This window comes from Tiliqua scincoides, chromosome 1 (assembly GCF_035046505.1).
Source record: "Tiliqua scincoides isolate rTilSci1 chromosome 1, rTilSci1.hap2, whole genome shotgun sequence".
NCBI lineage: Eukaryota > Metazoa > Chordata > Lepidosauria > Squamata > Scincidae > Tiliqua > Tiliqua scincoides.
In genome coordinates, this window is record NC_089821.1 from 7,631,236 (window position 1) to 7,649,777 (window position 18,542).

The 18,542-nt window shown below is 45.7% G+C and overlaps 1 pseudogene; it reads left to right on the forward strand.

Annotated features, from left to right (window-relative positions):
- Positions 1-659: 659 nt before the first annotated feature.
- Positions 660-779, forward strand: LOC136638005 (5S ribosomal RNA; annotated as a pseudogene).
- Positions 780-18,542: the final 17,763 nt, after the last annotated feature.

Here is an 18,542-nt window from a genome sequence, read left to right on the forward strand (position 1 = left end):
ACCATCTGCAATTGACCTACCATGTAGTGAGAAATTTAACTGCACTTGTAGGTGAAAGTCTACATGCCATGTGAGTGGTTGGGAAAGTTCAAATAGACAGGAGAAAATATTTCTTTGTCCCGAGTGCCAGAGTGTAATTAATCTGTGGAACTCCTTACCACAGGATATGGTGATGGCATCTGGTCCTGATGTCTTTAAAAAGGGTATGGACAGATTTCTGGAAGAAAGGTCCATCACAGGTGACAAGCTATAATGGGTATGTGTAACCTCTTGATTTTAGAAGCAGGCTATCTCAGAATGCCAGGTTCAAGGGAGTGGCACCAGGATGCAGAGATCTTGTTGTTTTGTGTGCTCCCTGAGGCATCGGGGGGGGGGCACTGTAAGGTATAGGAAGCTGGACTAGATGGACCTTTGGCCTGATCCAGCTGGGTTCTTCTTTTTTTCTTATGTTCTAATTCAGCATGAACTTTCCATTTTCAGATCCAAGCCGTTTTTTTATAACGCATCGTTCCACCCGGAGAAGAAGGCTAGTGATTTTTATGCCATAGATCCATCTCACTTCCTTCTAATCTCACAGCCTGGTGTAAATACAGCCTGGTGTAAATCTCACAGCCTGGTGTAAGGCTTACATGCAGATGCCTCCAGGCCTTTGAACTCTGGCTAGCAGCAACTGTTACCCTGCACATGCCTGATCTCGTCTGATCTCGGAAGCTAAGCAGGGTCAGGCCTGGTTAGTACTCGGATGGGAGACCGCCGGGGAATACCGGGTGCTGTAGGCTTATACCATAGTCTTTCGAGACTGCAGGTTGCCAACCATCTCCCTATACTGAACACTATCTCCCGATCTTGTCTGATCTCGGAAGCTAAGCAGGGTCAGGCCTGGTTAGTACTTGGATGGGAGACCACCTGGGAATCCTGGGTGCTGTAGGCTTATACCATAGTCTTTCGAGACTGAAGGTTGCCAACCATCATGTGCCACTTTATCAAGAAAACAAACAGCCCAATCCTGAGCTGCCTGGAGCGTGGGGCTGTGACAGCACCGAAAATGGCTGCCGCCGCATCCTACAGCTGCCAGCAGTTCCTCAGGAGAAGGGGACTTTCATCTCCTTCCCCTGGTTAAAGAGAATAGCCCCGCAATGGGGCTACTCAAGTCACCGCTAACGAAAAGGTCAGCGGTGAATCAAAAGCCTCCGTGTCAGGCAGTGAGCCCAACAGAGAGGCTTTGCATCTGGTGGAGTATCGCTCCACCGGTCCTGCCTCCCTCTCCCTGGCATACCTCCCCCTGCCTCCCGCCTCTGCTTAACTCCTCCTCTCCACCTTCTGCCAGCCCTCTGCCCGCCTCCCCCCTCCCTGGAACACCTCCCCGCCTTTCCCAGTGCCCCCACTTACAACTGCTTGGCAGTCCACGCGACTCCCTGGCAGTGGCCTACTGCGCTACCACCAGCGCTAGGGCCCACAAACGTGCCTTACGACACGGTGAGCCGGCACACTGAGCTCAGGACTGGGCTGCAAATGTTTCCATTTCCCCCCCCTCCAAGATTTCAAAACTTGATGCTGCCTTTCCTGTGATACAAGACTCAAATAAAGTAAGAGAATAAAGTGCTGAAATTCCTTGTCTGCTTTTCAAAAAGCTCAAAGGACTTAGTTTTAGACATTTTTAGCAGTCTTGGGCCAGGATGCAGAGATGTTGACAATTCAGTTACAGGTGAAAGCACTTTCATTCCTGCAGTTCCAAGAGTGTCACCTATAACCCATAAAATGCATCTACACCTTTATTTCAGGTACATATCCCATTGTCTAGAAACCTGTCACAGACTCAGACATGTGTCTTTGTATTCTCTTCAACAACACTAATGTTCCTTCAAATCATCTCTTCCTGCAGAAGTAGGTGATTATATTTTTTTCTGTCCTGCTTTACTTTCTCCCAGATCAGACTTTTTGTTTTGCTTAAATTAAGATTAGTTAAAAAAAAAAAAAAAAACTAAGAGAAAATCCACATCATCCAACCAGATTGGCTCATATCAGTTCCTTTTATTAAAAACAAAAACATTATTATAAAAAGCAGTTTCCAAGGGAAGTCATATTCTTCCCAATCCTCTTTAGAGATCTCCCTGTTGTGAATGTAATAATTTTTTTTTTTGTTCACAGGAGTGATCTTGAAAAAGAATCAAAATTAGTTTACATCAGCTTTCGCTGTCAGTTTAATATGAAGCTGGTATTGTCAAATGTATACGAAAAATAAATTAGAAAAATAAGAATAAAATAGGAGTCACTGTGATGACATAGCTGACGATCTGTGCCAAGTGAAAATGAATTTAAAAATTCCCTTTCTGCTTTTCCTTGATATACATGCCAAAGCAGCTTCAATTAGCTACCTTCACCCCTTTAACAAGCACAGATTGCTCAACAAAGGTGATAGAGGCTTGTCTAAGGAGCAAGCCTGTGGCACCTTTGCAGAGGGGTGAAAGCAGATAATTGAATATGAGATCCCTCGACATTTGTGGCCCAATTAGAAAGTCGGTTTCTAGGGCTGCAGACAGTTTTAAGAGAATCGAAAGTGATGTTATAGTTCAGTGCTTCTCTGATCTTCAAGAAGGCCTTCCTTTGGATGCATGGAGAACCTAGAGGGAGGCTTGAGGTTCCAGGGGAGGATTTGATATCGAGGCAAGGGAAATACTTGTCCTCCCAGCAGTCAAGACTTGCGTGATAAATATTGCAAGTGCTGCAACACGTCATGTAAGTGGCCCCGCCCACTCAGCATCACTGCCTAGAATGGCTCTGACAGCGAGTGGGAGGGGCCACAGAACATACAAAGGGGGGTCTATGAAATGTCTTTATGTGCATTTCAGTAGGAGAGTGATGTTCAGAGGCTGTTTAACTATTGCAGCTATATGATGGCAAACAGTTACCAAAGAAACCCCTTGTTGATTCATAAAGTCAAATAACATCTCGATGAGAATTCTGTACTTTTTGCCTATTTTTGCATCTTTTTTCCCCCATCTGTTTTCTCCCAGAAACTTTCTGTGCTGTCTCAGCAGGCCACGGGCTACTGTCAGGTGCCAAATGCCATTATCCATGGTTTGGCATCTTCTCTTTCCCAACAGGATCTTCCCCTTGTCCAGGAGACAAGGACTTGAATTTGAGCCAGGTTGTCAGTCCAGGAAGCCCCCCTGAGTGCCTGGAGCAGGAAATCCAGGATCTCGAGTGACCCACTGATATCCATTCTTTCAGAGGCGACCTAGCCAATGCCCCATGGCCATAAAATCCAGAAGCCCCAACCCTCTATGTGCAATCCCTCTGGTCCAGCACAGAAGCTTTAGATGTGGTGAGTGGGTTGAGCTCACTCCCTGGTTGTCTTGGGGTGAGAGTACTAGAAGCCTGGGACACATGAGTAAATTAGGATATGAGATGTATCTAGTTCAGCCACAACATTTTGTTTTTATAAATTTTCAGCTTGCTTTGTAATCTCCTTGGCAATCTTTGTGTCCCTAAGTTGGGTTCCCCCCCCCCTTTACTTCATATTTCCAAAGGACAAGTCTTTACTTCTTTTATCCTCACTTCAGATTTGGGAACTCTCTGTTAATTGGAGAAGAGGCTTTTCCAAGGTGCCCCCTTCCTCTCTGATCTTCCCAACTTTGCAGGATGGCAGAGAGTAAACTGAGAGTAAACCTCTTTGCTGCCCACAACAATTCCCAGTGAAGCAGGGAGCAAGGGCTGCATATTATGAACTAACTCCTAGCCACTGTACCCAGCCAGCCCTCCAGCCTCCCTCCTGTCATTCCACATTAAATGATAAAATACGCTGAGACAAAGTTGGCCTCACTTCTGTTCCTCAAGGCTGGGAATTGTGCAAGTGAGGAAAAAGATAGCAAGGTTGATTTTATTCTCCTTCCTCACACAGCAGGCGATTAGTAGCAAACCCCCGAGCGAAGCCCTTCCACCATCCCCATTTTACAGAGATAATTATCTTCTGCTCGTGGAAGACGGTAGTACTTGTCACATACTCTTGGTCACCAGGGTGATAAAAGTTGTTCAGTATGAATCGGTAAGCAGACTTCTTATCAAGTATTTATATATGTAAAGTCAGCACTGCTGCTTGCCACAAAGAGCCAACATAAAACAGACGAGGCCTCCATAGATCAACGGAGAGGCAGCAAAACTGCTGTGTCTCTCAATTAATATTGTTATTTTTATAGCCACCGAAAAGGCAAACTCTGTGTCTTTCATGGCTCTCTTGTTAGCACAGTACTCCCACGTAGTGCCCAATTATGAAGAATCCCTATCCACATTTACATTGCTCTCCAAGTAAGAAAACAGAGTAATTAGGAAGCTTCTGGAGTGATTAAATGTGAATGCGAGATCAAGCCTCGATTATGCAAGCAGTGGCATAGGACTATTCTCAGTTCTCATTTCTGCCGCCATTATCAACTGCAACCAAGGCACGGCAGATGTCCAACACCCTACTGACCTCAGAGGCTACGTTCACTACATCTGCCCTCGTTAGTTACTCCCTGGCGAAAAACAGCCACTGCAGAACCACGAGATGTGCGGCGATTGTGTAACTAGCCTAAAAGCGATTTTACGATGTGTGCTGTTACACAACAACTGCTTTATCAGCATGGTGTAGAAAACTGAGGTTCAAACTTCAGGGAGCACTTTCTAGAGCACTTGGTGTGCCTAGGAACACCTTAGCATCTGTCGCGGAATTGCTGTACACTGCGGAGGATTTGGGGCAGATAGGGCACAGACTCAGGGTTATGGACTCTTGAAAATTCTGGTACATTGGAAAGGCCAGTAAGTAACCAGAACTTTCTGGTTTTGAATGGGTCTGGGATAGAGGTCAGCCTGTTATATTTACTGCTGCAAAACACATTGGAGGCTGCAGTGTGGAATAATTTTACTTACCACTATGAAACTCTTACTAAAACTAAACTCCAAATTGCTACTGCTCTGTCTGCTGTTGTTCCCCAGAAGAATTTCTTTCTTTCTTTCTTTCTTTCTTTCTTTCTTTCTTTCTTTCTTTCTTTCTTTCTTTCTTTCTTTCTTTCTTTCTTTCTTTCTTTCTTTCTATCTATCTATCTATCTATCTATCTATCTTGTGCTGGATCTGGGTTGTCTATATCTTGGTTCTCTGCTTTGTGTTCTGGAGAAATGCCTGCTTTCTTCGAACCACTCATAGACAATTCTTTCTTAATATCATTGCATGGCACAAAAGGTGCCCCCCCCCATCTAAGGTGTCATATCTCCATTTATTGAGTTAAGCTAAGCAGGGTCAGGCCTGGTTAGTACTTGGATGGGAGACTGCCTGGGAATACCCGGTGCTGTAGGCTTATACCATAGTCTTTCGAGACTGAAGGTTGCCAACCAACCAACCAAAGAAAAACAAAGTCCAGAATTCCAGAGGGGTAGCCATGTTCATCATAGTAAAAGATGATGGGTGTTGTTACTTCAGTGGAACTGACTGGGGTAGGTATTCCTAACATACATCTCCAATATGAAGCCATAGTTTGCTTGTGGTAGCTACCTTTGATTTGCCATTTTGGACCACTGTATCAATGGGGGTGGGAAGCATAGGATCAGGCCCTTAAGGCATAGACACATTTAGGGTTCTATCCTATCCAACTTTCCATTGCCGATGCAGCCGCAATGCAACCCCCAGGTCAGGGAACAAATGTTCCCTTTCTTTGAGAAGGCCTTCTTGATTGTTCCCCCAACACAGAACACAGCACACAACTGCATCAGTGCTGGAAAGTTGGATAGGATTGAGCCCTTATACCATTAAGCTCAAACACAGATATATGGTGTGAATATAAAATTGAACCCATTGCCAATTCGGATTAAAACTCCTGTGTGTGATCAGGTTGGACTTGTAGTACAGATACACACTTGTTAACATATTCTGGTATGTGTAACAAACTATTCAGAAAAGAAGGACTTGATACACTGAGTAAGATTAGAAACTTGAGATTAGTGCACCGTGAACATCAGTTTCTCAAGCAGTGGTGGTACAACAAAGAGAATCCGTCACCAGAACCCAGTATGTGGAGTTGGTATATTTCTGATTCTTCCACAGTTGTAGTAGTGCCTTCTCCATCTCCTCCTGCCTGAATGCAAACCATGTTGCTAGGAAACAAAGCACAGCCCTGATATATGAAGCACAGTTTTATATTTGCTTCTGTTAAGTTCAGCTCAATTAAGTTGTACCTCTGGGCTAAAAGCTGTGAACTGAACATTTCTACATAATAAATTATAAGAGCATCACAGTGAAATAATGGAAAATTTCAACACAGAGATAGCTCATCAAAACTTCTCAAGGACTGTATTTACGAAGTCCATCATCAATGCAATGACTGCGTAATCAATGCCATCAAAAGACCATTAAATATCTCATCAGGTTCCACTCGATGTGGACGGCATCAAAACTCTTGATTTGTGGTTGTGAAACCCAGCGCTTTTCTCTCTTTGCAGCGTCTGGTTGAAATTTTACTGCAAATTACCTGTGTAATTGACACGGTCTACAAAGTGGACTGTGCTTGGTTGTTACAGCCAACACCCGGAGACAAGAATTGGCTTTGAGAAGAGTATCCAGCCATGCAGATGTCGATCATATCAGCAGTTCCCCCAAAATTCCCAAACACCACATGAATTTTTTATCATGATGTTTAGCACAGAGCACCTGACCCAACCTTATAAAATGACTCTTCTGTATAATTAGCACATTAGTCACTCGGTAAGATGGAGTTTTAATGAATTATTCAGACAGTGTTGCCGAACGGCTGGTGGAGGGCCCTTGGTGAGAACACATAAAAAACTCTCCCATCGAAACGTGGGAGCAATAAGGAGAGAAAGAAAGGCAAACCAGACTGGGAGAGACATTTTGATGGTCCCCCTGTTTTATGGTAATTGTGAAGATGTAAAGGAAGGGAGTTGGAGGCCAGGCAAACGAGGGGACAAGATCTCTCAAAGTCATGGCAGAAGTGATGGGATGGGGCAGTGCTTTGCTTTTGAGCATCCAACACGGAATAGAATGATTCGTTCAACTAATTAGAAGAAAACCCATGAATATATTTTCTTAACAAGCTCTAGGCAGAGCATACATCCCTAAGCTATAAAGCCCAACCAGACCTATAGTGACTGAATGTTTAGGGTGCGTGTAAGAACCACTAAATGTGCACATACATGTGCGATGTCCAAATGGAACAAAAACATGTTTGCACATATATGTACTATATAGCAACGTTGAGCCAGGTGCTTGGGTTGGCTGAAGGCTACACAACGGTAAACATAGACCTGGACTGTGACAATGAGGTATTTAAAAGAAGAACTTCAATCAAAGTTTTTGACAAATTTTACAATGACATTTTTATGGGGATTCTTCGGATCAAAGTCATTGATTGTGTGTGGTATTGCATCTCTTCCATATTTGTGTTGTCCTACATGCAATTTTGTGCTCAACTGTTTGTCTTATATTATGAGGAGTAATAAAAGTATCCTGAGTTTTAAGGCCAAGCGTTAGGGAAACATCCATTATGGTCACATCTGTTATGCCAAGCAACTGACAGCCCTATCTGAACGAATGTTTGTGCAGTTGGGCCTTGCAGCCTCCAGTGTATCCAGTGCTCATTAGAAGCAGGCTGGAGATCTTCTTGGAGGCAAGGGGATATTTTTCCCCTTACCCTGAGTAATGCCTCAGCCTGCCCAATGGGGCTACTCAGATCTCCGCCAGCTATTTAGCTGGCACAAATCCGGGCAGCCCCATGTAGGATTTCCAGAGCTGGGCGGGAGGATAGGATATTACAGATGCCTTCTCCACTTATCCTGCCCCTCCTGGGACTTTCCTACTCCTATCCTGCCCTTCCATGCCCCCAAATACCCCTGCATTCCTCTGGAATGCCCTCCTGCAGCCCTCTCTCAGTCCCTGTGCTACTTGGTGCTTTACATACCTCTGCTGGTAGCCAGGGGCTCAGATACCGCACCAGTGGGATGGTGCAGAAGACTTCCTTAGGATTGGGCCACCCATAGCACAGGTCCTTCTTAGTGTATTCTGCTTATTTAAGAACATAAGAACAGCCCCACTGGATCAGGCCATAGGCCCATCTAGTCCAGCTTCCGGTATCTCACAGCGGCCCACCAAATGCCCCAAAGAGCACACCAGATAACAAGAAGACCTGCAAGGCCTCCTGGGAATTGTAGTTAAGAACATAAGAACAGCCCCACTGGATCAGGCCATAGGCCCACCTAGTCCAGCTTCTTGTATCTCACAGTGGCCCACCAAATGCCCCAGGGAGCACGCCAGATAACAAGAGACCTGCCTCCTGGTGCCCTCCCCTGCATCTGGCATTCTGACATAGCCCATTTCTAAAATCAGGAGGTTGGACATACGTATCATGGCTTGTAACCCGTAATGGATTTTTCCTCCAGAAACGTGTCTAATCCCCTTTTAAAGGCATCCAGGCCAGATGCCATCACCACATCCTGCAGCAAGGAGTTCCACAGACCGACCACACGCTGAAATGGATTTACTGCAATCCATTTCATTTTCTGCTGCTCTCTGCTGTCTTGTGCTGTTTTCTTTCCTTTACAATGAGTCTCACGCCTGTTCTCTGCCTCTCTCTTTAGCTCCAACATCTCCCTGCCCTTTCTCCTACACCCCATATTTCTTCATTTCCAACTCATTCCGTTGCCTTCTACTTGCCTCCCCCTTCCCTAAAGCTTTGTGTTTGGCAGGCACTTCTTTCAAGGTAGCTGCTCCCAACCCTTGCTGCTAAGGATCTCCCTTCATGGAAACAGGCAAAGAGAGAAGCAGACCCCCAGACAAAGAGAGAGGCATATAGTCCCCCCCCCCAAAACAAGGGTTTTTCGCAAAATGACATCCTCAGTAAATTGAGACATAAAAATACAGTCCAGATATGACCCTATTTATATCCTTGTGAAGAGCCTTTGCTCAACCCATGTCAATATTTTCTTTCATGCGGCATGAGCAAGCAAGTGATATAACCCCAAAGGTTCTTATATATTCCTTTCATTACGTCTTGGACAACAGTGTCCATCATTTCAGAAAAACTGCCCATCCAAGAGAACTATTTGACAAAGAGCTATATATGTGCAGCTCATGATAAAGTGAAAGTTTTTAAATATTTATTTATTTAGCATATTCATTGGGAGGTACCCAAGGTGGCTTACAGTATTCATTGATTTCATTCTACGAATTCGCAGTACCGTGTGATACTTTTATCAGGACACAAAGTGGATTGAAGATATTCACGAACTACTCAGAGCTCTTGCAACCATCAATTTTGCTATCTGGTCCTCTTTTACGGAAGCCTTCAGTTACGTCAGGTCTATTTACGCTATTCTTGGTATTGAACATGGCAAAACGATATCGGTTCTGGGTCTACGCTCCCAATGGACAAACATGAAAGGACATTTTGCTGAGGTCATAAGACACTTCATACAACTCCATACTGATACATAGCTAGACAATACTGTGGTATTTACATTGGAACCTTTCATAACTGTCCACAAGGGAACTTGAGGTGGTCACCAGTAAATGTAAGACATCCCAATAGGATTGGGGTGCTGTGCTGGCCCGACAAACGTCCTACCACCGCCATCTGCTTTTTTGGCATTCCAACAGTGCTGAGGTTGGTGGGAAAACAGGAGATTTTCTGTGCACGTCAGTGGAGTTATCCAGAAACAAAGCATACATGAAAAAGCCCACACAAACTTTACCCATGTGGGTGGGGGGATTCAATAGGTTAGGGCATTTTTTTTTTTCTGGGTGTAGTTCTTGTGTTGACTTTTTCATTGAACCGTCAGTGGATACTCCTGGACTCTCTAGGGCAGGTAATATGGTGGGGTAGGGTAGAACAGGAGTGGGAGAGGGTAGAATGTGGTGGCAACGGGGGGAGGGGCTACAGGGTGGCGGATAGGTGAATCGTGTCTGGGAAGGAGATGGGTTTGGCAGCAGCAGCATGCTGAATCCTAACCTCCTTTCTGGACCCTATCTTGCATCACAGGTCCTGCTGGACCGGCAACAGCAATTTCGCTAGTGTAGGTAGGAGTAGACCATCTGCAGCTGCCCCCCTCTCAGGATGCCACAATAGCCTTTTTGGTGCTGCTGAATCGGCAGGGGGTCGTGGTGGTGGTCGGTTAATTGCCCAACACAATAGAAAGACCTATTTGCGTCACTCTATCAATCCCACCACTAGTTTAGTTTTTAAGACACTATATTGAAATTTAGACAAACTCAAGTGAATTAAGAGACAGCCACTATGGTGTAGCGGTTTGGAAGTAGGACTTAGACCTGGAAGATCCAGGTTCAAATACCTGCTCAGCTTTTGAAGCTTCCTTGGTGACCCTGGGCCATTCACTATCTCTGCCTCCCCTACCTCACAGGATTGTTGTGAAGACACAAGGAAGAGAGGAACCATCCTTGAAGGAAGGATGGTATAAAAATGTGAAAATAAATAGCTTTAAAATGGCAATCTCTACAATTTGGTGACCATGTTGTTCTAGTGTGAGTCAAAATCCCCAAGATCAATTTTCTCTTCTTGCAAAACTTCTGCAAAATGGCTGTAGGGATTTCAAAGAAATTCTGCAGTAGAAATATTTCCTAAGGGGGGGAAAAATGCTGTCCTTGTATGAAAGATTGTGGTTCCCCCTAGTGGCTGCATTCCTTAATAAAACTACTTGGAGGTAAGTTTTTTTGAAATCAGTGGGCTCCGTTTCACACATGAAAAGAGTTTCCTTCAGAGGAGGTGTTCAACCAAACATGCTAAGGACCAGATCAAAGTTCCATTATTCTGTCTTGGGGGGGGGGGGGGTAGAACCTTTCAACTGAGACTAAACTGGGAGATTTCCATAATTTCAATGCTGACATTTCAGTGCACTAAATGTAATGCTTGGTCAGGACAACCACACTTTTTTTTAATGTGCAAATTAAAAAAATGTGCAAATGCAACCAAACACCTTTTTGCAAATATGTGCATCATACTGGGAAACTCATCATGGAGCCATCATTGGCTGTAGTTCCCTGTTCAATGACAAGCCAGTGCCTTGTTGAAACATCCCTTAGTAGGCACATATGAAATTTTTCGTTTGAGGTTCTACATTTGAGCATAATTGAGATAAACGATGAAGAACTACTGCCACAGAAACGGTTTGAATTCTTCCTTTTATTTAAGCCAAATAAAATTAAATAAATGACTACAGCTTCTGAAATGCAAACTGTAGGAATTAAACAGGACACCAGGCTTGAGTGGTAATTATTTTAGGCATCTCTCAAGTCGCTGGAAAAAGTGAACTGATTGCCAGTGTAAATTATTAGCTATAGATGCTGGAACAAGTGTACCTAATCTAATCTCTTTCTTTTGTATAATAGAATGCTTCTGTAGCTGCCTTGTTTTTCCTCTGAGCTCTCTGTTGTTTCCACTGAATAATAACTTGTAAACAAACTTGTAGCCCAGGGTCTGAAGCTGAGTAATTAATTCCTGATCCCTGACTTCTCGCATGATGCATGTGACCCTCGATATTGTTCACAGGGTCCTGTCGGAAACAAAAATGAATAAATACATTTTAGTAAATAGGTGAGCTGCAAGGCAAGTCGGTGACATAAAATATTGCTGTATTTCTTAAGGTGGGCTAATGCTTTATTGTGTGCCTCTAGCTAGGGCTGCTGGACACCACACTTGGTTAGGGTGTTATATCTTCAGTGGACAGTCAGGGAGGAAAGCAAAGAACTACAGGAGGTTAATGCCCCTTGATGACTGGGTAATGCTTGATTTGCCTGTGCCATGACTGTCAATGCAGAACAAGGATTATAGATGCCTCTCTCCTCTAAAGAAAATTAGGGTTGCCTTCTAATAAGCATAGCCAAGGAGGTCTGGTTAAAATATCCAGGATGGCTTTCTGGAGATGGATATTGATTCATAGATACCCCAGGCCAATCCTGGGGGGGGGGGGGTGGTTAACTCCCCCCAATAAACCTAATAATGCTAGATTCCTCATTGCTCAGAAGCAGAAAAAATGTTGACTTGCAACCCCTTACCAGGAAAATGGGAATGAATGGCTTATATTTTACTATAAAGTCTTGTCTGTTATAGCAACAGAATAAGGGGAGGGAGAAGGGGGGAAAAGCAATAGGAAAAGCAAAAGGTAAAAGCAATAGGAAAATAGCAATGTATAAAGGGGGAGGGCAGATCAGGCCCAGGAGGGGGGGCAAGATCGGTGGTGTTGGCACACACCAAATCCTGAGTCCCTTTTCGTGCCTGATCCACCTGCATGGAGCAACATGGAAGTGCACCAGCAGTTAAGCTGGCACAGGGCTGAGTTGCCCCAAAGTAGCTGCTGGGGCTAACCCTGGGGTAAGGGGACAACTATTCCCTTAACCCAGGAGACCTCCAGCAGCTGAAAATCCCTTGCAGGATGCAGCCATACCGGTCCCACTACATTACCATGTGGGAATTTACTTGGGCCTATTAGGCTACAATCCTATACTATTCACGATTGGGCTATTAGGCAGCCCAGACTGTCCATGGCATGGCATAGCAGTACTGAAATGGCCGCCGCTGTATCCCAAGTGGGCAGAGAGGCTGCTGGAGGTCTTCTTGGGGTAAGGAAATATTTATTCCCTTAACCCTTGTTGAGGCCCAGCAGCAGCTACAGGTCTACTCAGATCTGAATTAGCTCAATCACTGGCACAAAACCAAGGAGACCCATGTAGGGCTCTGAGGCACAGAAGGGGGGTTAGGATTCAGTGGTAGACTTTTCTGCCATCCCTGCACTCCCTCTGGGCCTAAACCACCTCTGGGCCACGCTCCCCCTGACCAGTTTCACCCCCTAACCGCCTTCCTCATGCCCCGGAACACCTCCCCACTTCTGGGTACTGCACTTATCCTATCCGACATCCACTCCCTCTCTTGCTGTCACAAGAGGCCAGAGCCCACCCACACTGGCTCAATGCCGGCAGAAACTACCGTTGGGCTGTCCTGAAGTGCTTACAGCACTTCCACGCTGGCCATCACCATAGCAGCATGCGCAAGAGCATGGTAGGATCGGGCCCTAAATCCCATTGAACTCAATGGGAGTCACTTTGCTGAAACAGTCATAAGATTGTGCTGTTTCACTTTTAATAAAGCAGTGCAGTGAGAGAATACGTGGAAGTCCTGTGAGCTCAAATAAATGTCTATAATGCCCTGTTGCAAACTTAGAGCTAATGACAAATGGTTGCCACCTGCAAGTGGAGCAAATTATCAATCTTATACAATAACCCAGCAGTAGCATAGCTAGAGGGGGTGCAAAACACTGAATTTTGCAGGCACCTGAACGTGCCGTGCAAGGAGCCCCCCTCCCCTTCACCTCCGTTTTACTCTCGCCACTGGGAATGGCTCTGAAGGGGAGGGGAAGGGGTCCCCTGCACGGCATGTTCAAGTGCCTGTAAAACTTGGTGCTTTGCACCCCCTCTAGCTACGCTACTGTAACCACATATACAATGACAACCATGCTTCAAAAACAGCTCTCTGAAGGACGAAAGCATGGCATTTGTATAATTAGACAATATTGCTTATAATATTATACTTAGGTTTGTCATTACATATCTAACAGGCCTGGATTTATAACCTAATTAAAAACCTTAGAGCACAACCCAACATAGGCAGATATAGGTCCCCACTGAGTTCAGCTCTCTGCTTCATGACCATCTTATGCAATCTAATGGAATTTCTAACCTATTCAACATAGCAGCAGTTGAGTCGTAATGACTTTAATTATCCACCAAGGACTTCTGAATGTGTAACTCTATGGACTGACATTCGGAATTAACACATATATGTATCTTCCTGAACTAATGTATAGTTAGTGATATTATTTAATATCTGCAATGACACTGTAGTGCTACCAGTGTAGTACCTCTGAGCGGCCCGCTTGGAGGCAGGCTGTGCAGCATGGCCTTTCCCAGTTTGAAGAGACACTTGGCCAACAGTCTGAGGCAAAGAGGCAAAGAAGGAAGGCCCATAGCCAGGGAGACAGACCAGGGACAGACTGCACTTGCTCCCAGTGTGGAAGGGATTGTCACTCCCGAATCGGCCTTTTCAGCCACACTAGACGCTGTTCCAGAATCACCTTTCAGAGCGTGATACCATAGTCTTTCGAGACTGAAAGTTGCCAACAACAGATTGCAGAGCTACTTCCCTTACCTGGGGGAAGGGGACAAAAGTTCCCTTCCCTCAAGGAGTGGTGGCAGCTGCCCTATTGCACACAGGGTGCCATGGCAGCTGTATCAATGCCGCGGCAGTCCTGGCGCAATGGGCAGCTGGACTGCCCCAATTGGACTGCCCCAGACTTGCATAGGACATCCTATGCATGTCCACTCAGAAGTAAGTCTTGCTGTGTTCAGTGATGCTTACTCTCAGGAAAGTGTGTATATACAGTGTTTCTCAAACATTGCGAATAGGATTGTAGCCTTTGGGATGTTTGGGGAATTTTGTTTTTTTAAAGAACTACTTGGAAGGGTTAGAAAGGTTCTTCTTTATTTTAAATACATTTTTAAGCTTATTGTAAACTTTTAGTTCAGTTACTGTAGTGACCTACTCAATTAATTTATTTGATTTGGTTTTGTCGTATGGGGGAGTTAAAAATTTTCCTGTCTGATGATGTTACTTCCAGCCATGACATCACTTCCAGGTCAATGACATCACTTCCTGTGGGTCCTGACAGATTGTCATTCTAAAAAGTGGATCCTGGTGCTAAAACATTTGAGAAACACCGGTGTATAGGATTGCAGCCTCCAGGTCGTTAACACAGGCAGGCTGGACATAAACCCCATTTTCCAGTGAGGTTTTTACTGGTATTGTTCCATGAGAAAATCTCTTGGAGCCCTCCATGAACAGTTGGGGCGGGAGGCCTCGTTGTGTGGGGACTCTGGTGCGACAATCTCCAACGAATCTGCTGGCTTCACATGAGTGCAATAACTGAAGGTCATTGTTATGGTTTCGCTTAGAACTCCTTTTAATGCGGACTCTGGTGGCCATTTCTCTGATCTTGCCACCCTCTCTGGTTACAGGCTGTATCGAAAAGTATCCACTGCAACATGTTTTATTCATTTCCCCTAATGCCGCTCATCCTAGCCGGATTATTCATACTGTTCTGTGGTGATTTCATTTCCAGCTTCACTAATTTTGTCTTAATATTAATTTTTGAGCTTCTTATTCCTGCTCTAACAGAACTGTCATTTTATTTACTTTGTTCCCACCCAAAAAAGCTTTGCTGTTCCTCTCTCTTCCTTCTTAGTCTTTTCCTGCCAATTCTTTTCCTTATGGGATTAAAAGCACAGGAGGTGCAGCAGGAATTGGTTTTCTGCATTGTCTTGCACAGTGGGTCATAATTATTTCTAGATACAATATTATGCAAGTTCTCCAAGTTATACAAGTTCTCCTCAGTAGAATAGATCTCTCCCTCACACACACACACACACACACACACACAGACACACACGGGTGGTACATGCATGTAATGGTTCTAATGTAAAACTGCGGCTAATTTTCACTTAAAGTTGTATTCGTGCAAATTTAGAGCCCAATCCTGGGCTCCTAGCACCAGCCCTACACTGGTTCTGACTGTCACAAACATGTTGTAAGGCACACCGGTGACATGCAACACCAGATCAGTGCTGACATTGGCTCAGAATCAGTCTGCGCTGAGGTCAGCCCCACCGGAAGCCTGCCACATGCTACCTGGAGCAAGGGACAGGCGGTGGAGAGGTTTGTTGGGGTGGGGGGGGGGCAGGTGTTCTGGGGCAGCGAGGACAGGGCAAAGGAAGGAAGTGTGCTGGGAGGGGAAGGAACTGGTGGAACCTCAACCCCATGTTGGGCCTACTGGCCCAACACAGGGATTCTCAGTTCTGTGCCAGCAAAGTAGCTGGCACAGACCTGAGTAGCCCCATTGCAGGGCATGCACCCTTACCTGGAGGAAAGGGACGAATGTCCCTTTCCCCAGAGGAGACACCAGTGACTGCCTGACATGCAAAGGATGCAGTGGCAGCCATTTTGGCACCATTGCTCCTCCGGGTGCTGGGTAGCTCAGGATTGGGCTGTTGGAGGGCCCAACTTCCACTGCAGCGCAATCAGCGTGTCTTGATATATATACGGGAGCTCCTGACGGCAGTATTCCAACTAGCACTTCTGCTGCCAGGAGCTCCCTCTGCAAACAAAAGCTTCCTCTATGAACAGAAGGAACATTCCGGTCACAGAAGTGGGCAAGTGCAAGGACCCCTTCTGCAAACAGAACGAAGACACCATTTGTGGAGGGAAGGCCACCCATTTAGTGGTAGCCAGAATGCCACCCAATGTACCTTAAGGCATTGCTTCCCAATCTTTTTACTGCTGCAATCCACTTGGTCAGCTGGGGTGGCTAGGTAGTGCCCCAGAATGCCTTGTGGTGGCTGGGTAGTGTCTCAGAATGTCTTGCAACAGCACAGCCAATATTGGCACACCCCCACTTTGTTGATTTTGTCTAACCCCAGAATGCCTTGTGGTGTCACAGCTAGTGACAGCCTGTGATCCACCCAAAAATGTGTTGTGACCCACTGTTTGGGAACTGACCCAGTTTGGGAACTGATGTACTGGTTACTCTGCAGCCATTCATTTGTATAGCCAATGGAGAGGGCAGGAGTATTGGCAAGTTTTGAAAAGTGACAACAGAGCTTGAATCATGGATGAAGACTTATCTAAAGGGTACTGCTGAAACCATGCTCCACTTTCATACCAAGATCCAGGTCTACAGAGCTTGCGTCCTGAGTACACTTCTGTACTGCAGTGAGTCATTGACTCTTCGCTCACAACAGGAGAGGAAACTGAACGCTTTCCACATGCGCTGCCTCCGACGCATTCTTGGCATCACCTGGCAGGACAAAGTTCCAAACAACACAGTCCTGGAACGTGCTGGAATCCCTAGCATGTATGCACTGCTGAAACAGAGATGCCTGCGTTGGCTCGGTCATGTTGTGAGAATGGATGATGGCCGGATCCCAAAGGATCTCCTCTATGGAGAACTCGTGCAAGGAAAGCGCCCTACAGGTAGACCACAGCTGTGATACAAGGACATCTGCAAGAGGGATCTGAAGGCCTTAGGAGTGGACCTCAACAGGTGGGAAACCCTGGCCTCTGAGTGGCCCGCTTGGAGGCAGGCTGTGCAGCATGGCCTTTCCCAGTTTGAAGAGACACTTGGCCAACAGTCTGAGGCAAAGAGGCAAAGAAGGAAGGCCCATAGCCAGGGAGACAGACCAGGGACAGACTGCACTTGCTCCCAGTGTGGAAGGGATTGTCACTCCCGGATTGGCCTTTTCAGCCACACTAGACGCTGTTCCAGAACCACCTTTCAGAGCACGATACCATAGTCATTCGAGACTGAAGGTTGCCAACAGAAACAGAACTCCAGGGCTCCAGGTGTTCTCCAATGTGTGCATGACATTTTGTTGTGACTGGGCTTCCCTGTTCATATCAAAAGAGAAAAAGCAGAGAGATTGTTATATGGTCAATCGTCCACTTATTTGTTTGTGCCAGGCATGCATTTAAACACATGTACTTGGTGCATGGCACTTGATGGAGAGCAAAGGGCCAAACCAGTACCATGACTCTTGGAAGATCTGTGGCAAGAGCCCACAGATCTGCAGGCCAGAAAGGCCACAGCTTTGACCTTGCATTGGTACAACAACCCCCCACTTCCTTAACTGATCTCTCAAATTCAGCGCTCAAAACCTGAAAGAGCTTGTCTGCTGCTTCAAAGCTAATGCCGTTTTCACACCTACACAATGGATGGAAACTGTGTCTGTGGAACTCCTTGCCATAGGATGTGGTGATGGCATCTGGCCTGGATGCCTTTAAAAGGAAATTGGACAGATTTACGGAGGAAAAGTCCATAACAGGTAGCACGCCATGGTGGGTATATGCAACCTCTTGGTTTTAGAAGTAGGCTACCTCAGAATGCCAGGTGTAAAGGATGGCACCAGGATGCAGGTCTCTTGTGTGCTTCCTGAGGCATCTGATGGACCAGAAGAGATAAAGGATGCTGGACTAGATGGGCCTTTGGCCTGATCCAGCAGGTCTCTTCTTATGTTTTTAGGAAATAAAGCTTCCCAGCTCTAAAACCTGCTTGTAACAGCAGAGTAAATATTTGCCGCTTTCTGGGGGGGGGGGCACTCTGCCCTTTCTCCTCCTAAGGAGTTTCTCTCTCCTCCCCCCTTCTTCTCTCTCCTCCTCCTAATGGTTTCTTAGGGCTCCATTATGAGTGTGAGCAATCAAACTCTTCCCATGTAGGTTAAGAAGTGTGGATGCTAGCAAAGCATGTCCCAGTTCTTACACCATATTTTGCTTTGTGAGCACTTTTCAGTAAAGGTTGGTGCACCTCCACTTTTACCTCACTCATCTTTCACAGCCAAAGTACATAGATGTGCCATTAGCTTCAACATGGAATCCCGGCACATGATTGCTTCCCCGCATGTGCACCTGTCTAAAAACACATGTGTTTTTAGAAAGCACTGCTGGTGA